The sequence below is a fragment of the Camellia sinensis genome, chromosome 10 (genome assembly GCF_055761805.1).
Source record: "Camellia sinensis isolate YWXY chromosome 10, ASM5576180v1, whole genome shotgun sequence".
Classification (NCBI taxonomy): domain Eukaryota; kingdom Viridiplantae; phylum Streptophyta; class Magnoliopsida; order Ericales; family Theaceae; genus Camellia; species Camellia sinensis.
The window spans coordinates 147380423-147402090 of record NC_138970.1 but is presented as its reverse complement, the minus strand read 5'-3'; the positions used below and the strand labels follow the sequence as shown (position 1 = coordinate 147402090).

General features: G+C 33.1%; 1 pseudogene across 1 annotated transcript; it reads right to left on the bottom strand.

Annotated features, from left to right (window-relative positions):
- Positions 1-12601: 12601 nt before the first annotated feature.
- LOC145801360 (protein KINASE OF THE OUTER CHLOROPLAST MEMBRANE 1-like) lies at positions 12602-21461 on the bottom strand (annotated as a pseudogene). The gene is made up of 7 exons (XR_014342714.1): positions 20839-21461; positions 19771-19962; positions 18266-18636; positions 18097-18188; positions 17520-17992; positions 13143-13731; positions 12602-12831 (listed from the first exon to the last, which is right to left on the bottom strand). The product of XR_014342714.1 is annotated as a protein KINASE OF THE OUTER CHLOROPLAST MEMBRANE 1-like (transcript).
- Positions 21462-21668: the final 207 nt, after the last annotated feature.

Here is a 21668-nt window from a genome sequence, read left to right as displayed (position 1 = left end):
TCATACAATTGGAGCTCCCATAAAGACATAGGTAAGGAACTATTCCCTCACATGCAAAACTCATGATGTTTATATTTCTTTTTCTGAAAGCACAAATGATAGAATCTTCTATAGACCGAAGACTACCTAACCAAAACTTAAAAAAGTTTTATCTGGCATTTTTGTTTATGTTATGCAATATTAGATATTATGGTGTGAAAAAATTGATGCAATCTAAGAATACCTGGTGGACTTGAGCATGGTTAATGATTATCTCAAAACTAGATAGTTGAAGTCACTTTTGGCATGAAATTTGGTTTGCAGAAGTGGCTTACAGACTCCACTAAGTATATATACACTCCTATATGACGATTTCATTGCATAATTGAATCTCAATCTCTCTTTCTCTTCGAAGAAATATGGAACAACAAACTACAATAGAGGAGGCATTGCTCTCAGGTAAAATTCCACTTTCATAGGCTTTCAATTTTGGTTTTCCCCAATGTTTTGATTTGTAAATTTGGGTTCTGATTGACAGAGAAGAGCGATGTAGTAGAAGAAAAAACAGAGCTTCGAGAGATGGAGTTTGTATCAGTTCGTGGAAAGGGCTGGTTCTATAATTCCAACAGCTTCCTTGGCTGGAACTGAAGTCAGTGTCGACGAAATTCGATCTGCTACTGCTTCTTCTGATCGATATTATCCTCCTTCTCTTCACGCCCCTTTGATCAGCTCACCTGAACCAGATCCTAATGGTAATCCAATTCAATAATATCCCCAATTGATTCACTCACTCACAGAGACACACAAACAGTTGTAGTTCAGAATTTGTGAATTTTGTTACTGCATACTAGGAAAGTTATGTTTCGTTGGATTCACGCATATACATGCATATGAACAATCACAGAAACAGTACAGTTTAATGTTACATTGAAATCTCAGCAACCCAGCTTTTAACAATTGGTTACTACAATACCCAGAAGAAAGTTTTGATATTTTTTGCTTTTAAATATTTTGGGTGTTGTTTTGTGGTTCAGAATTTGTGAATTTTGTTGCTGCATTTTAGGAAAGCAAAGTTGTGTTTGGTAGGATTCACTGAACAGTGAAACATGTTCAGTTTAAGTGTTGAATTTGGTGTTTCTACTAAATCACTGGTTGAGGAAGTTTATGGTTCAAATTAGATTTTGATCTCATCCCTATGCTTAACATTGCCAGAGATATGATATTTACTGTTAACTTTGGCCTCCCTAAATTTGCATTTTCTTAGCCTAGCAAAAGAAAAGAAAAGAAAAAGCAAGGGGATTAGAAAGGAATTTTGCAACTCACATGTGAGTTAAATCTCTCAGTAATGTAGCATCACTCTGCTAAATTTTAATCCAAATCAAGAAAAAACTAAAGAAAACAAATTGGCAGCAATCTACAAGTCTGACCTATTAGAGGTGTTTTAAATTATTTGTTTTCTTGAGCTACATTCACCAAGGATTAGTAAAACAATGGAGTCACGAATGAAGTGTTTAGGCATATAGACAATTACTTGAAGTGATTATGGGCACTGTATAGTCGATTAGGCTACTGGGTTTTATTTACATGGACTATTCAATTTGAATTAATTAGATTCACTGCTTAATTTAAAAAGGCCAGCTTTATATAGTTTCTATACATGCTTCTGTTTAGAACACATTATGATGTACTGAAGGCTAATATGGCAACATAGCTTCATCAATTGCTTCCCTGCAAGTACTAGACTATAGCATATTATTTTGGATGCTAAACTATGAGCCAATTTTTGCAGAGCAAGCTCTCATTTATCAAGCTGGATATGGAGGAGATTATGGTGGAATGTCTAATGAATTTCAGAGGTGAGGTTCAATAATGACTTACAGAATATTGATTTTCTAAGGACCTATTCAATAATTAATTGGGGTGATAACTTCATATTTTTTTAATAATTGTGAGTTCAATTGCCCTTGCATTGGGGCTCTATTGTTTTAGCTAAGAATGAAAGAAAAAAGGCTGATTGGGATGCCATGAGAGGAGGATATGTTACTATGCTTCTTTTTTTTCAACACTATTTATTGAGTGTTAACATAACATACATTATTGGGCTCATCTATTGACAATTTAAGCTTTTGGGATAACTGGTGATCTATCCGTTAATGAATGAGAGCATGGTCACATGTGAGTGGGAGTGTTAAGGAAACAAATAATGAAGTTACCCATACATCTTGATGAAGTTACTCCTTTCTCTAACAGCATAAGCTTTCAATGTGATGGCAGTGAAACTTGTTTGGTTGTAGCAAACAAGGAGACTGGTTGAGGATTTTTTATGTGTCTTTACTTACGGTAGACGGTTTAATAGGATTAGGTAGTTCTTTTGATTTGCTACATCGTGTTTTAGTTAAGAGTGAAGTAGCCTTTGATATGACAATAAATAAATGCTTTCCTAAGCTTTTATGCCTGAAATTCCTTTACTAAATACTGATTGTGAGCTTATTTTCTTGCTGTAGGTGCGAACAATTTGATTCCCATGGAAATTGCACTTAAAATTGCTGAGAAATTCAAAGCACGTGAGAGGTTTGCAGCTTATATTGTTATTCCGATGTGGCCAGAAGGCAATCCAACAGGTGCTGCTACACAAATGATTTTATTTTGGCAGGTATGAACCAATTATGACTTCAACGCATAGCATTGTGCTTCTGCATTTTAAAGGCAGCTTCAGAGATGGATAACTTTGTTGCTTTTTTTTCTTTCATTGGATTAATATGGGAAATCAAAAAATTCTATTAATCTGCCAATCAGTGTATATACTTCAGAAGGATCAATTTTTGATTTTGAAATTATCTCTCATTTATTGTACAGAACAAAACAATGAAAATGATGTATGAGACCATTTACAAGGCTTTAGTGGAGGTTGGGCTTCAGGTTGGGCTTCAGAATGAATACACCCCACAAGACTATTTGAACTTACATTCATATTTGGAAAGCACCGGTGTGCATTGTTTGTTGTTTGGTCTTAAATTACAGATGATTGGTTGGTGTGCATTGTTTGTTGTTTTGTTTTAATTAGATTATTTTAGAATTGCAGAGCACTGGCGTGCATTGTTTGACATCCAATTTTAATTTTTTAGAATTGTAGAATATTAGCTGGTGTGCATTTGGTTAATTTTATTTTATTATAATTGCAGAACATTAGTTTAGCATTTTAATTTTAATGAACATTATAAAATTTATATGTTTTTTCCTTAATTTGCATTAAGACTAGGGGGAGTTGTTATTTTTAATTGAATTCTGTAGAGGGTATGGTACAAGCAAAATTATTAAAAGTTCTTTAAGAAGAAAAAATGTTACAGACTCTACATGTTTTAACATGATACGTATATAAATTACAAATATATTTTGATCTCAATATTATTTATACCGTACCTTTAGACACGGGCATACACTAATTTTTATGATATTGTAGGGTTTTCCATAAACTATTGAACATGTGAAGCTCCATGGATAGGGATGACAGTGATTGAGGGGACCCTGGTCCCAAACCAAAGAGCTTTAATAATTTGGTTGATACAAGTGTCGGAAACCATAAGATCATGGAGGTTCTTTACCGAAAGTCATTTTTCTTTATGAATCTAAAAAAAAAAAAACACCACTTGAGGCAAAATTTAAAGGAAAAACTAAAGACTATATTAATTTTTACAGATAAAGGGTGAAAAATAAGATAAAACATATATAAATAAACATATTTTTCTTGTAGTCATATCTAAGTATTAAAGTGAAATATCTTAAATGGTATTCGATATTCTTTTAAAACTTTTATGATAGAATCAAAATTAAAATCCCATGCCTCCCTCATTGAATATGGTCATGTAACTAGTTTACTCCATAGCCTTCTTATCTTATCCTCAAATATGACTTGTAATCAACATTAATTATGAGAAACTAATTTCTTTATAATATTTTGTTTAAATTTTTAAATTTTATATTTTGACACCATGTTTTATAAATATAAAGTGACAGATACCCTCTTTTTTTTTTTTTTTTTTTTTTTATAAGGTATGATCACTTAAAATTTGAATTAAAAAAAAAATTAAAAGAGAGAGACTTTATAATTCAAAACAGAAGTTAATAACAATATCACTATAATAAAGGGGTATTTTCAAATCGTAACCATCTAGGTTGACCATTAACTGGATGATTTGTTAAGTTAGAGCATCTTCCAAGGAAGGAGGCAAATGGTTACTTGAGATATTTTTGTTGAAGTTGGTTTTCTCTTTTTTTCAAAGGTTTTGCAAGGTATTTTGCTCATTAGCAGTTTGGCTCTCCACATTTAGCTAGCCTTTATTGCCAGACAAAGGGGTTTTTCTGGAGTCCAGATCCTCTGCCATACTTTCCTGCCATACTTTCCTGCCATGCCCCAAAACGACGTCGTTTTGGGGCAAAATTTCAAAAAAATAAAATAAAATAAAACAAAATAGAACCAGATCCGCCATTGTTGAAGCTGTTCAACTGTTAAAAATCAAAAATTATACTATATATATGAAACCATCCCTATATATATATATGTATATATATCTTTATATCCATACAAATCTACAATATATATATATATATATATATATATATTACAAATCAACAGAACCAGATCCGCCATTGTTGAAGCTGTTCAACTGTTAAAAATCAAAAATTATACTATATATATGAAACCATCCCTATATATATATATGTATATATATCTTTATATCTATACAAATCTACAATACATATATATATATATATATATATTATACAAATCATAGGCTAAAAAATATAATAAAAAATGTGAAGATCCTCTGTAATACCCAAAATCCCAAATGGGAAAACCCCTTGATCATCTTTATCTAAATATGTATTAACACATAAACAAAAATTTACACAGATGCATCATAACCCAGATGGGGAAACTCCATGGATGATACACATATTAAAGTTTTGAGAAATGAGAGTTTTTGCAAATGAAGATGAAAAGTAAAAAGAAAACCAAGCTTTGTTGCTAAATCCTACTCATCAATTACAAGAAACCCAAGAAAATTTTGAGAAATGCATATACATCATAGGGTTCAGTGGAACAAGGATTGAAAGGAATGCCCACCTGGTTTTTCTCTCCTTTGGTCAATTTTAGAGAGAAAAATACCCAAATGCAGAAAAGATCCCAAGTCCCTTGTGTTTCTTTTTGATGGTTTGAATGAATGAATGCTGTGTGTAAAACTTGTACACTACTCCTCCCAAGTCCCAATCTCTCTCTCTCTCTCTCACTCTTTCTCTCTCTCCTATTATGTGCATCAAAATCAGAGAAGGAGAGTGAGCTTCTCCAATACAAGCAGAGAGAGAAAGAAAGAACGAAGAAGAAAAGAAAAAAAAAAGTGCAAAATTTTGTTCATCATCGTCATCTGGATCTGCAAAATTTTGATGTTTGTTGAACCCAGCAGAACCCAGCAGACGCCTCTTCGTCGTTCTTGTCTTCTTTCTTCTTCCCCTTCTCTGGTTCTGTTTTGTTTTATTTTTATTTTTATTTTTATTTTTTTTTGAAATTTTGCCCCAAAACGACGTCGTTTTGGGGCATGACAGGAAAGCATGGCATGAAAGTATGGCAGAGGATCTGGACTCGTTTTTCTGCTGTTTTGAGATCTCTATCTCTGCTTGCTCTCTCAATCTTTGCTACATCCTACTTGTTCCAGCTCATTGTTTATTTAAAAATATGCTCCTTTAAAAATATTATTTTAAAAAATAATTTAATTATATATTTTTTAAAAAACAAATATTTGTAAATATCATGTCAACACTAGGTGCATGAACAACTTATCATAAAAAGATTATATTTTTTTATTTTTGTTTATAGTATTTTTCTTATAAAAATTAGTTAAGTTAGTTTGATTGATTAGCTAAAATAAAGAGTATGATTGGAGTACACATTAACTAAATTAATTAAGCAAAATAAAGATTATACTTTTCTGTGTACTTTTAAAAGTCATTTGTGCCTAATAGCCTTGGAGTTGCTCTTATTGTCAGTTGGACATATGAACATATGCTTATGGATAAATAATGATAGGATAAATTATATTTTATCCCCATGATTAAAAATTGTAACATCTAAACCCCTTCATCTACTAATTTTATTTTATTTTTTTTCAATTTAGACTTGTATATGAAAATATCTCTTCATCAATAGGATAAATTATACTTTACCCCCTTAAACTATCACCCAATATCATTTTATCCCCTCGATTAAAAAATGATGTATTTGTCACTTTGAATTATAAGTTTATATCAATGAATATTTTGTTAAGGATTTGTCTCTTAAATAGATATAAAAAAAAAAAAAAAATTTGACATGTGATTTACACATAACATCTTAAATGAAATGCTTAAAATGACATTATCAGTCTGCTTAGTTTAGTTTTTAATAAAAAATGTGAAAATATATCATTTTTTTTTATTTTGTGTTTTTTCGTTTTTAGTGAATTTTTTTTATAAAAAATTGTTTAACATTTGAAATTTTTTACCAAAAAAAAAAAAAAAAAAAAAACCTCGAAAACTATATTTTAGTTTAAAAATTAAATAATTTTTTTAGCTAAGGGGGTAGAGTGATAGTTTAAGGGAATAAAGTGTAATTTACCCCTACAATTAAAAGGGTATTTTCATCATTAAGGTCCAAATTGAAAAAAAAATTAATGGATGAGAGGGTTTAAGTGTAACAATTTTTATTTTAAAGAGGTAAAGTGATATAAGAGAATAGTTGAGGGATAAAATTGAATTTGCCCATAATAATATGTGATAATGTAATTGGCTTTCCTTTGGTCTATATTAGAGGGTGTTGTCACGGCTACTAGAGTTCACCATGGGTTCTATTTTAATAATTTAAATTGTTTATTTTGTAGCATCTTTCGTATATATTATTTATACAAAAAAATTAGATTGATTCGATAATTGTAGCATGTTCAATTTATAGCATTTCTCTCCAAAAAATTGGACGATAAATATATTTTTAAAAATAGGCTATCTATTTTTAGTAACAAATGCAATAAATTTAACATTCTACAATTATTGAATCGGTTTGATTTTTTTTTATATTTTTTTATGGATGATATACACAAAGAGCTCTATAAAATGAATGATTCGAAACATTAAAATAAGACCTGTCGTGGGCCCCACAAGCCTGGACAATACGAATTTGGGGGCACTGTTATGCATTGTGCACAATAGTGATTATTGTGCGGCTCGTGAGATTCACCTTGAAATTATTTTGATGATCCAAAAGTTTAATTTTTTTAAAAAATATTGAATAATACATATTTTTAAAAAACTAAGTTGATTGGATATCGATAAACCCTTTATCAAATTAGATTTGTATTAAAGAAATGAATATGTATTTAACAAACTGAATACAAATGTGATTTGATGAAGGGACTATATCCATTCAACTTGTTTTTTATAGATATGTTTTACTTGTTATTTTTCTAAAATTGAATGATTCAAATTATTAAAATAAGATCTCAAATGAGTCTTACAAGTCATACAATAGTCACGTTGTGCATAACAATGACCACAAATCCAAACAAACCCTCCACTCCAGATCTAGACTGGAGTCGGAGACAATTCAAACCCATTTTTATTTTGCTTCTTCATCGTCTAACTATGATAATGAAGTCATCATATTTCAACCCCTTTTTTAATATAATCTTCCCATCACCTATAATTCAAAATTTAAATAAAAAGTGTTCACCCGAAAATCGCATTAATCACGTCTTCAGTAAAACAATTGTAATATAAATTATATTTTTTTCCTTCAAAATTTTACATCAATTTTTTATATTTTAATTTTCACTTAAATTCGCATTTAAAAAAAAAACTCAAATTTAAAATGATAAATAACAAGAGAATCAATTAAAATACATGTTGAAATCATTATTGTAATTAAAGTAAGGAATCAAAGCAAAATTAAACAAAAATAAAAGTGGTGATAAATATAATTTACCCATACAACCGTGCTGGGACCCCCAGTGGGGTGACCCCCAGCACCCCCACTCCACATGGAGCTCTGTGATTGGCAGATAGAAAACAAAAAAAAAAAAAAAAATTCAGCCAATAAGAAAACACTGGGGGTTTAAAAAATTGGGGATCCAAATCATTTTTGATTACCCATATTAGTGACTGATATTGGAGTGGTTTCCATGCGGGGGAGGCACAACCACTACTGTTTTGCTCATAGAATTTATTTCGAGGCCTATTTTAATGATTAAAATTACTTATTTTTTAAAATATATTGAGTAAAATACAATTCGGTGAAAAAAAAAAAAACTATATTTAACCACTTTAAATTTTTATAAATATATTTAAAAAATTAAACCGTTTAAATTATCAAAATAAACTCATGGACTGTACACTGCTGTCCCCGCGCACAATCACCCTTGGTCCTTACTAACTACCCAAAAGAGTGCAATGGATCAGATGCCAGATGATAAAGTCAAGGTGAGTAGTATAAAGCAACTTTATGCCTAACAACAACAGGACAGTGGTTGGCCTTATAATTATTGTTCTTGTTATTAAGTCCTTGGCTATATATATATATATAGACTAGTAAAGCATGTCCGTGTAAAGCACGGGTTGGTTGCATAAGGTATTTAGATTTTGTTTTTAATTTGAATAAATTATAAATATATTTTTTAAGATTTGTGATACAATTGTGATAATGTAAATTTTTTAGGTGTTTATCTTTTTAGTTAATTAAACATAAAGTTTAAATTGACAAAATCTAAAATTACAAATTTCTCTTGTTATAAATGTGAAACTTGCCTGCAGGTTATCTGGTGGCTTGATCATTTGGACACGGGCTGGAGGAGATTGGACCTGTCTGATCCATTCACTGGGACGAACAGTATTAACATCTTAAATTGTATTCGATATTCTTTTAAAACTTTTATGATAGAATCAAAATTAAAATCCCATGCCTCCCTCATTGAATGTGGTCATGTAACTAGTTTACTCCATAGCCTTTTTATCTTATGCTCAAATATGACTTGTAATCAACATTAATTATGAGAAACTAATTTCTTTATAATATTTTGTTTAAATTTTTAAATTTTATATTTTGATACCATGTTTTATAAATATAAAGTGACAGATACCCTCTCTTTTTTTTTATAAGGTATGATCACTTAAAATTTGAATTAAAAAAAAAATTAAAAGAGAGAGACTTTATAATTCAAAACAGAAGTTAATAACAATAGGGTACTGTTATGGTGTGTAACCCCTCAAGGTTGCACACCATATGCAACCAACACAAAAGGTGTAAGTGAGAGGTATAAACATAAAACAGGACAGCAAACAGAAAGGCGTAAGTGTAAGGTGTAAGTTGCACACTTAAGAAAAGTCCATAACAATATCACCATAATAAAGGGATATTTTCAAATCGTAACCATCTAGGTTGACCATTAACTGGATGATTTGTTAAGTTAGAGCATCTTCCAAGGAAGGAGGCAAATGGTTACTTGAGATATTTTTGTTGAAGTTGGTTTTCTCTTTTTTTTTCAAAGGTTTTGCCAGGTATTTTGCTCATTAGCAGTTTGGCTCTCCACATTTAGCTAGCCTTTATTTCCAGATAAAAAGGGTTTTTCTGCTGTTTTGAGATCTCAATCTTTGCTACATCCTACTTGCTCCAGCTCATTGTTTATTTAAAACAGCAATGTTACATCCCACTAAAAGTGGTGCTCTAAAGCGCCACTAATGAGTTGACACCCACTTTTTTTTAAAAAAAAAAAAAAAAAAACAAGGCACAAAAACATTGTGGCAGTGGGTCCCACACACTTCCACATCATTAGTGGTAGCACTAATTAGTGCTCCCACTCATTTTTCTTATTTAAAAAGAGAAATGCTTCGTGCCACTAATTGTTGACCACTAAACAGATCACTAGGACGTGGCGCCCACGTAGAAATACATTGCTAACTCACCCCCTTTTCTCTCTCTTTCTCACTTATATATAGACTAGTAAAGCATGTCCGTGTAAAGCACGGGTTGGTTGCCTAAGGTATTTAGATTTTGTTTTTAATTTGAATAAATTATAAATATATTTTTTAAGATTTGTGATACAATTGTGATAATGTAAATTTTTTAGGTGTTTATCTTTTTAGTTAATTAAACATAAAGTTTAAATTGACAAAATCTAAAATTACAAATTTCTCTTGTTCTAAATGTAAAACTTTGTTTTTTCTTTTTTGTTTTTAGGGGTAATAACCATGTGCCATGAGTTTTTTTTTTTTGGATGACTAATATTTAATTTTACAAAAACTCAAGGTTCAATAGCCAAAAGTGAGAATATAACAACCATTCAAACAATCACTCTAAAATCACTTTGAAAGAAAATGGAGAAATGATATGGTGTAACTTTACAAAACAATGTGTGTCATGCCATAAAATAAGTAATTTTATCACCAAAATTCGTAACATCAACTATAAAATGAGTAACTCTGCAACAAATTGGTATAACAAAATATTCAAAATTTGGTGATTGATGGTGCAAAAATTTGTGACTTAGTTACGACATTGTTTTTATTACACCAATTTGTAGCAAGATTATGTATATTATGATTGATGTTGCGAAATTTTATGATAAAATTATTTTATTTATTTATTTTTATTTTATTATTATTATTATTATTTTTTTTGTAAGGTGCATGTGGTATGCACCTCTCAAGGCATGCATATTATAGCATTTTCCAAGAAAATAACTATACAAAATCCCGCTTTTAATTAATTTTTTCATCACATGGTCTATGGGCACGGGTCAAATGTTAAAATACACAAATTTGTAAGAAAAAATGTAAATTAATTAAATTATTTAAGTTGATTATTTGTGTACTATCTTTTATGAGAGTATAGACGGTTTAACTTTTTACAAATTTTGGGCACTAAAATTTAAATGAAGCATTTTTATATATTTTATACATCTTAATATTTTAAATTAAAATATTAATAAATAAATTATTAAGTCAATTAATAATTTTAAATGAAGCATTTTTTCTCTCACTGTGCTTTTCATTTACTAATCAATGAAATAGTTGCAAGCTCACTTCCATGGGAGCTCATAACCTGCCATGCCTCTCAATCAAGAAAAATATGACACCAGTCGTATCTCATGGAAATTCAAAGCCTTACTCACAGAGGATCATTTTCCCAACTGTTAAATCTGTGAATTAAACAAAATGCAAAATCCATCAGTTGGGTTTATGACCGATTTGTAATGCTGCAAGGGGGATACAAAAAACTGATACTTATTGCTTTCAAAGCACTTCGAATCTTAATTGTTGAATTGGAAATTTTATTTCGGAATTACAGTCTCAAAAAAAGCAATATTATTTGGAAACCAAGTGTCAAATTAAAAAATGAATTTCAAAAAACTAGCGTCAAATGCCCAAAATCACAACTTTTCAAGGAAAAAACGATAGTTTTTTCTAATTTGTCAATGCACTCCACAAAGAAAGTGAAATGTTACCAAACATAACGAAATCAAAACAAAGTAATGGTTAGCTTCAACAGATTTGGGAACTAGAGTGTCGAATGGAGGATGAGGGCCTTCAATGGAGTGTCTCAGGTTTTCATTTTGTTCAATGGAGTTTTTCTTCACTATTGAAGTCTTCACTGTGAATCGAAATAGGGAAGACGTTGCTTTTCAACATTGAATATGTGTGTAAAAAAGGGGTCACTGTGTGGAGAGGGGGTTGAGGTGGTGTGTGTATATTATATGAGTTAGGGGTATGATTGGTATAATTGGTGTGTGGAATGAGAACAAAAACTAATGATCAAACTGCTAAGTGTCACTACAAGAATTATCACTTTTGGCAACAAAAAAATTGGTCGCTAAAAGTCAATTTTTGGTCGGCAAAAGTTATCCGCGACCAATTTTTTTGGTCGCTACTTTGGTCGCCAATTGAGGGTCGGCAAAAGTAATTCGCGACCAAAATTATGGTTGGTCGGCAAAAGTTAAATTTCGCGACTAAATTTTTGGTCGCTAAATATTTAATTACCGCGACTAATTTTTTTTGTCGCCAAAACACTTTGGTCGCAAAAAGTGATATTTTCCCGACCAAAAAGTTTGGTCGCCAATTATCACATTCAACGACTAAAAAGTTTGGTCGCCAATTATCACATTCAACGACCAAAAAGTTTGGTCGCCAATTGTAACATTCCGCAACCAAAAATTTTAGTCGCCAATCATGACATTCCGCGACCAAAAAATTTTGGTCGCCAATCGTGACATTCCGCGACCAAAAAGTTTGGTCGTCAATTGTGACATTCCACGACGAAAAAAAGTTTTGGTTGCCATTTATTACTTTTCGCGACCAAAACTTTTGGTCGGCAAAAGTGAGTTTCCACGACCAAGAGTTGTTTTGGTCGGCAATAGATGTATTTTTTGCGACCAAAACTCTTGGTCGGCAATTGTCATTTTTTGCGAAAAAAAATAATTTATTTGTTGCGACTAATAAATTGGTCGCCAAAGCAGGAAAACAATACACCTGTAATTCCTAATAATTCATTCAATCCATAATAAACCTATAATTTAAAACATCATTCAAATTAACTGAATCATTAACATTCGACACAATACATAATTCATTAACATTCGACACAATACAACTATTCTAAGTTTTCATTCACAAGTCACATCCATCTAGCATAACAAATTAAAACAATACATAATTCAGATTTACAGCATCAAGAAAATTGCTTAATCCACTAAGTTGCCTTGATAGCCAATCAAAAAGATCCTTGCGCCCTTCCGTGCCACGCTTCGCATCCATCAAAGCAGTAGTGATCTAAGGCACCTAATAAAGAAACAGAATTGGAAAAAAAATAATCAGAGAAGCATGATAGTGGCAGCAACACTGGATTGCAAACCCGTATCTTTGCAAAAATCAATTAAATCCTATAAACATGTACATCGTATTGAGACAACTAGGTGGCATAATAAAACTGTACCTGTTGCTGTACCAGCAAATTTCAGTACACAATGATTAATAAGCTAACAGCCATAACAAATATAGGCATAGTTAACTATCAAAGCTCCATTGATTCAGTTCACTTTTATATATAATTTTTTAATAAAGTTGGTAAAGTTTATTTTAATGAATAATACCACAGATTAATTAAAACATGAATGATTCTGATGTTCTTAGTTTTAGATTAAACTTTGGGTTGTAGATGAGCAGCTTGAGCAGACATTCGATTTCAGCCTCACGAACTGGCCCACACAATACGATTCTGCCATCTGGAGCTCTGAGTAAGTACCCTTCCAAAGGGTCTCCCCTCCTATAAACCCAACAGCAACACTTCCATCGCGATGGATCGAATGAAGAATACTCACCGGTGAGTGCTTCTTGTCTTCCTCCTTCAAACGTACCCAATCCCCTGCTGCCAAACCAAATGTGACCTGCTTCAATGTAGATCCATGAACTCTTATTGGGTCGTGGATCCCATGGACCCGAACTAAAACAAACCCATTTTGATCTGCGTCACGTTCTAAACCAACTATAGTCCCTTCTGGAACATCCATGTTTTCATGTTCGCATGAGTTAGATGGCTTCCTGGACCGTACCATGTCCCCCACTTGGAGTTGATCTTTTGAAAGAAACCACTGTGTGTATCCACTGCCACTTGATTTGTCTATTATTGTTCTACTAGTGAGACCTGTCCAGCCTCCATCCTGAAGAACTGCATTCTGAGAGCTGCAAATTTGCAAGCAATTTTAAATGAAGGACAAGGACTGAACAAATAATTAGCAATTTTCCTTGAAATAAATTACCACGCATCAGAAGCTTAATGCAGCGTACAGAACACGTCTTCATATTCGTGGGGAAAAAAAAAAGATGCATGATAAGATTTAATTCAAATTTGACTGTTTGAATGCAGTCATGCGCAACTTCTACAGACAATATCATGATCTTGATACAGCAATTGCAGAAACAAATTTTAAATCTACAGTAATTCTGAAATGTCTGCTAGATTTTCAATCCCAGTGTACCCTTTTGTTTGGTAGTGCAATAAATAGATTAAACCCAAGCATATGGCATTAAGTACTCAAATTATGTACTTTTTTGGCTGGAAAATGTTTCTTTCTAAAGCCCTATTTCTCTACAGCTCTATTTTTATTTTATTTTTTCAATAAAAAATATGGAAGACACAAGAACTATATTCTATTTTTTCTCAAATGAAGGACACCTCAAGCAAGTGAGAAATAATTGCTCAACGACCAAACAATCTTGAAATAGCAACTTTATCAAATGCCAATTAGTGAGCTACTGTGAGAGCACATCTGGATGTGCCATCCCTTCAATCTTGGTTTTCCGAAGAACTTAAGTCACATTGCCATTCTCTAAAATTGAGCATCGAAGGAAGATGGGGCCATAACAATAATAGATAGCAGAAATGAAATCCACAACATACAACAAAATTCTTACACTAGACAAACAAGAAGAAAGAAACAGATATTATAATCAAGATCTCCATACTAGCGGCCTATGAAATGTTTCAAATGCAATAAAAGAAATTATTAGGATAAGTTTCTATTCATGTTGAAGAAAAATGGAGGATATTATTCACATGGAATGTTTAAATATGCCTTATATTATAAGGTTCAACTTTTGTGTAACATTGTTATGATGGTTATTCAAATTAGGATATGAAATCTGAATAATTGTTAACCATTAGGTACATAACGATTTATTTATCGAACATTTTTTGACAGAAATAGATACCTTAACTAAATGCACGCAATAAAAACACAAAACATAAACAAAGTAATATATATATGCGTGCACGTGTGTAGAATCTATGAAACTAAAAGATATCGTTTAGTTACCACTCCCATGCTCTAAATCTCACTCTTATTTCATACTCACGTAACTATGACATTCAATCATCCTCTCACTCAGCCATTGAGTCTAGACAACGACCATAGCAGAACATTATATTGGTCCATTTTGTGCAAGCCTATCTCATTTCAGATTTAGAATAATATTTCAATTGATAATAATTATTTTTATAAGTTTCAAAATCACTTAATGAGAGAAAACATAAACACGTCATTTTTTAATGATCAGTCTCTAAACACATAAACACGTCATTTTTCATGTGCTTACAGTACCCAGGTTCAAAACATAAAGCTGGAACCTTCAAGTCTTCAATTTTAGATTCCATTTGCTAAATAAAAATATAAAAATGATTTATCTTGTAAGAGTCTTTAAGAGATTTGTTTGACTTGAAAGTTTTCAATTGTCTAATCATTTTCACTGTGAGACACACTATTCAGGTTGCGTTCAAGTCTCTCCATGGCCTTCTACCAATCTTTTTGACAACTTCAACTAATCAAATCACTTGGAGCATTGATTAGTCTAGATACAACATGAGAAATCATATTAGCTAAACTCCTCTTATTTCATCTTTAAAATCACCCATTTCTAATTTCCCATTATAGCACCACTTGTACTGCCATTCATGTATGTTGAAATCCTGATTCAGGTCTTGACTGGTTAACATGTCTGTCTCTAACTTATTCAATGTCAAATGTAGGGCTGTACAAAAACTCAAATCACTTGCCCAGCCCGACCAATCCGATCCGAAAATTAACGGAACGGTCGGCTCAATGGCATGGAATGGTCGGCTGCGGGTAGGAATACAAAATTTCGGTTTTTTGGGCGGGTATCGGATTGATACACACCCCAACCAACCGACTGATGATTATTACAAGAATATGTGGCATTGTTTTATTGGCCATCCAGATTACACATAATCTCTAAGAGATCCTCACCTGACAACCTTCTCTCTCTCTCTCTCTCTCTCTCTCTCTCTCTCTCTCTCTCTCTCTCTCTCTCTCTCTCTCTCTTATGTGTTCACATTCTCTCTCCATCACCCTTGAAACCCCCTCCCCCACAAAACACTCCCCCACTCCGATCTTTCCGATTACTATACCTCATCCATGGGGTCAATGATGAAGGGTGATTCCTAGTGATTGATGTCAAACTAGAAACCACTTGCAAAACTGATGAAGGCATATTGAAGTCACTGAATAACTGAGTCGATGACCCATTTTGATTACTGGAGAGTTTTCCCCTTTAATCTAATTTTGTTGTTCTATGGAAACCACCTTCCCTTTTTCTTTTCATTTTTTGTTCTGAGATGTTCTTCCCATGAATTTTATTTTATTTTATTTTTTTTTTTTTTGGGGGGGGGGGGGTGGGGTTTTAGATTTTGGTTTTTTATTCTTGCGTTTGTGATTTTTTGTGACAGTGCAGTCTGCCCAAATCTGACCACAATGAATTTTAGAACGGTTGATTTCGAACACCACATCGGTCAAAATTGCATGATTACATTTTTAACCCGTCATAATCGGGTTGGGTCGGTTGACAAGAAAATCAATATGATCCGACCCTTGAACAACCCTAGTTAAATGTACTGTTGTATTGGAAATTTCCATAGACAAAAAGTAGGTTTGGTTGAATATCACATTAGTTTTAGAGTACGTGTTTTTAATCGGGAAAAAAAATACACCTAATTCACTTACTTTCAATCTTTAACAAGTTTTAGAACTTATTGTGTGAAAAACGGGAATTGTTACTGTAATGAACCCTAAATTATTAACAGATTCTTATTCTGGTAAGGTACATGGTTTTTTTTTTATTATTATAATTTTTATGGAAATTATTGCTCCCAAGGCTTTCCATGTAAATCGGTGACTTCTCTAGTATGGTTGCCTTTTGGATTGATTCATAGATATTGACTAGCATATTTGATCGAATTATTAAATCTTTAATTGGCTAGTAGTACCTAGGGTCTTGCCTATTCAGGCCCCTTCAGGTGCAAATTTAGTTGATCTCCAGTCTTTCACTCAACATTTTGTATTACTTTTTTTTTTTTTTTGGGGGGGGGGGAAGTACTCAACTTTCTGTATTACAATGCATAACTAGTTCTAAACCTCTTTAATAAACCTTTTCTTTGGACTTGGAAAGTATTGATTACCACACTCAAAAGCATTTTCATTCCACTCATCCTAGTTTAGGTTTATAGATAACTTCTTCTTATAATTGCCTGCCTTGTGAACAATTGACCACCAACAACAAACGTGTTCACCATCCTAATTTCTATTTTGAATTTACTAAAGTTATATCATACATCTTGTTAAGTCCAACTTAACTCATAACCACCAGACTGAGTATTATCTTTTCATACTTTTCACTTCAGATAAAAACCCTACCATAGTTTCATGAATACAAACTAATCAACAAACAACAGATAATTGGGTTGTTCTCTTTTATATCCACAATAAGTTCATCCATAACCATATAAATATGAAAACTCACTCCTCTTCTTTTCAATAAACCCTCCACATCATACCTGTAGGACCTCATCATTTGCTTTTTCTTGAGTCAATATATATCATATATCCATAGAATAACTCATCCAATAATCAACTGTTGAGGTTTTATTTTCTTTCATATTCAGTAAACAAAAAAGATACCTTTTAAAAGCAAGTAGGATGTCTGCCATCACAGGACGACTTCGGAGGTCATACTCAAAACACCCAATTATGACATTCTCAACAGCAGGAGGAAGGCCACTGGGAATTTGTGGTTTCTCTTGTTTTTTAACAACTAAGTTATATAATTCATCCACAGACTTTCCACGCCAAGGCTGAATTCCAGTGAACATCTCCACAATGCTGCAACCAAACCCCCACGAATCAGTTTCAAAGGATATTGGACCTCTTACTTCTGGTTCCATTGCTCTGGAGCCATGTAGTTTGGGGTTCCAAGTCTTCGAGCCATATCTGAACTTAGCAATGGAATTCCGAGCAACACATAAGGAATCCCTAAATCTCCAAGAACTGCCCCCTCATTTTCATTCAAAAGGAAATTAAAAGGTTTGAGGTTAAGAACTAAAATCTCTTTTGAATGCAGTTCCATAATTCCCTGAGCCAAATCCATCCCATACCTGTTAAAAACACCATGAAAGCATATTAGGCACTTCACCATATTAGGCACTAAGGGTGAAAACCATAAAAGCATATGTTCATGTCCGCATGAAGTAAACATCACCTCAAAATATTATGTAATGAGAGTTTTCCCCCTTTAAGGCTACCCATTTTGTCACCAACTGATCCCTCATAGAATTTCATGACAATACATATCTGGAAGGAGAAACAACGTTTAGCAAAAAGGGTGGAAATATATCAAAATTATAAACAAATTCAGATAAAAGACTTACCTTTCCACTAATAATCGAAATGCCATGCAACCAACAAACACCCTTTAAGCCTTGACATTTAGAAAACAAATCATTGAACTTATCTAATACAACCTTAACATTATCTTCCTTAATTGGATGCAACATCTTGATAGCCACTTCATGATACTCGTCATCTTCAGTTGCTTGATGATGAGTTGCTAGCCATAGATCACCAAAAGGACCCCTCCCAATTCTGTGTCTCAGTTTTATTGTTGCAGGGTCAATCCATGGACTAATCTGGTTTGGTGATGCTTCAACAGTCCTTATTTGACCAACATCACCTTCAATAAGCTCAAAATCAAAGGAAGCCATCTGTCGTTTGCCAATAACTTTTCCAGCCATTCTTCCTCCTGAGATAATAGTAACCATGAGTAAGCATTCCATACCCACAAAATACCATGTATAAAAAATTAAGTTAAAATAAAAACGCTTGTTTCAAATGATTGAGGATTAAAATAGTAACCTGTTGCAAATAATGAAGTTCTTCCTTCTCTGTTTGGATGAATTTTATTTTATTTTATTTTATTTTGATAAGTAAAGAGTATATGTACATTTTCCTTGTTGGGAACCAACAAAGCTTCTACCACATCAGCTGCAACATATCTAACCATGACAAGAAAAAGCAGTTACATGATTCTGTTGACAGCATCATGAGTACTGCATGGCATCAGAAGGCACCAAAAAGACATGACCAGAGTCCTTTTCCTTCCAAAAATGGTTTGCCTAATGTTGTCCCTATACATCATGGAGAATTACTAATTTTCTTTTTCTTTTTTCAATATTTTGAAGAAAATCAAGACATTATATTTTATTAGGGAAGAGGGATGAAAAGGTCAGACCCCTGACAAGTCAATGGATTGGGGTGTTCTGCTTGTCGACGTACTAGTTGCCCTGCCACAGGGGGTTCTATCACTGAGGATTTCTTGTAAATTCAATCGAGAAAGCTTCCTACTATTTATCACTACTTAATTAACTATGCAATCTAGCATTGAACAAGAAGTTTAGGTGATCAATTCCATTGTGTGTTTGATCACCAATAGAATGAAATTTTACAAGAGCTTTATGCTGCCAATTGGGCGACTAATCACTACTCTCCTGGACAAATTCCAGATAAGATCAGCCAATGATGCCCAATTCAAAGATGAATATTTAACTTAGTGAACATTTTATGATGAGGCTCATCCTAAAAAGTTTAAATGTTTATTAATTTGGCAAAAAAAATGGAACAAGTAGAATTATATTCCTAACCTAAGCTTGGAAGGACTACTATCTCCCACCTATCATTAACCTTTTCAGCAATCCTGATGAAATTGTTGAATTTGAATAGTATTTTGATTAAAATTATGAGAAGTAAAATGAATCAATAAATATTGAAATGAAAACCCTGGGAGGGCATCTAGTCTGGCTTTGGAGGCAGATTGAAGGTAGAGATTAACATAGTCAAGAAAAGACTTTACTAGAATACGTTGCCCATTAAGCTCAACCTTCACAGTCTTTCCAAGGCATCCCGCCAAGTCAATCACCCGCTTTTTCATCAGGGCAACAACATCATCTTCAAGATGAGTCATATTGAATTTTGATAAGTCAGGCTTAAATGTAACTTTTGTCCAGTTTTCGCTCTCCTTGCATTTTGTTATGACGGGCTCAGATTTCTTTCCCATATTGTTGGAGAAAACCTTCATAGGAGTGGAAGGAACTTGCCAGTTAGCAAAGCACATGAATCATAATAAGGCTTTGTAAGGAAAACTATATGTACAAACAACAGAATATGCTACCAACTTTTTTTTATAAAAAAGATTCAAATTAGAATTTACATATTAGCAGGCAAGCGAAACATGCATGGTATGACTTAAATTTGGAAGAAACCCCAATTGTCTTAGAAGGCTTTTACAGCCTTTACAAAGTTGGAAACCAGATAGCAAGTAATAAGTTCAATATTTGATGATGTTCTGCCTTTGCTATGCTTTGTCACTGGACCAAACAAAGCAATTGACGCATCTCTCAAAGGAACCCAACAGAATTCAACACAAATGAAGGTTATGTAATTACTCCTACTATATGGTTATGATGTAAACAAAAAACCTCAGTTTCAGACACATTAGAACAACATACCAATAACATTAGAACAACATACCAATAACAGAACCCTAACAGAAACCTAAATTCCACATGAAAAACTTCAAAATCAAAGATCCAAGTGCTCTGTAGTCAAAGCCCCTAGTTTATTTCTATTGAATTGGATCGGATAGGATAATCAATAACCTGAATTTTTAAAAAATAAAATAAAATAAAATAAAATTCAATATCTTCATTGACCCTAAAGTAAAGATATGCCTGCATTGTATAGATAAACATCCAAACATCAATAATTGCAAAGCAACCCTCAAAGTATCAGGAAAAGCATTACCTCAATTCCACTCTGTAATCGATTTACTTGACTGATTATTGACAATAATCAGTCTTTACCATTACCTCAATTCCACCAACAAATATCGATTTACTTGAAGCATAGAGAAGCATAGAGAGAAAGAGAGAGAGAGGGAGAGAGGTACCGGAGAGCTCCCATGGGGGTTCGAAGCAGAGAGAGAAAGAGAAGACAGCGGCGTCAATGTAGAATTTGAGGAAGCTGATGATGATGACGGTGGCTGTGGTGGTGGAAACCCTAGCCTTCGGTGACCCAATCGAAGCACAGTGTCGCGATTCACAATCGGAAACCCTACCTTGCGAGTGGGAGGATTGCGACTTGAAGACACTGAGAGAGAATGGGGGAGAGGCAGAAATGGAGGCCAGCGTCGGGAGCGAGCGCAAGAGGGAGGGTAGGAAAGAGGAACAGATAGGGAGAGAGAGACAGAGAGGGAATGGGAGGAGACGAGTTAAACCAAATTAGCCCAATCTGGGTTCGATTGATGCATCAACAGTGTGTGAAGTAGAAAATTACCCCAATCTGCAATTTTTTTTCTGAAATTCAATTCCCGCCCCACGATTCAAATTTCCCCCCAAACTTTTGGCGACCAAACTCTCAAATTAGTCGCAAAAATAGGTTCTTTCGCCGACAAATTTTTTTAGTCGCCAAATCTCAATCAACGGCGACTAAAATATTAGTCGCTAAAAGTACTAATTTGGCGACTAATTTTTTTTGGTTGCTGAAAATAAGTTTTTCGCGACCAAATTTTTGGTCGCCAGAAAATATGTGACATTCCGCGACCAAATTTGTAGTTGATCGGCATAAGTATACCACTTTTTGCGACCAACATATTTTTTGGTCGCCAAAATATAACCTTCTGCGACCAATAAAATTTGGTCGCCAAAATTAATGATCATTCGCGACTAATTAATATTTGGTCGCCAAACGTCATTTTTTTGCGACCAAAATTTTTTTAGT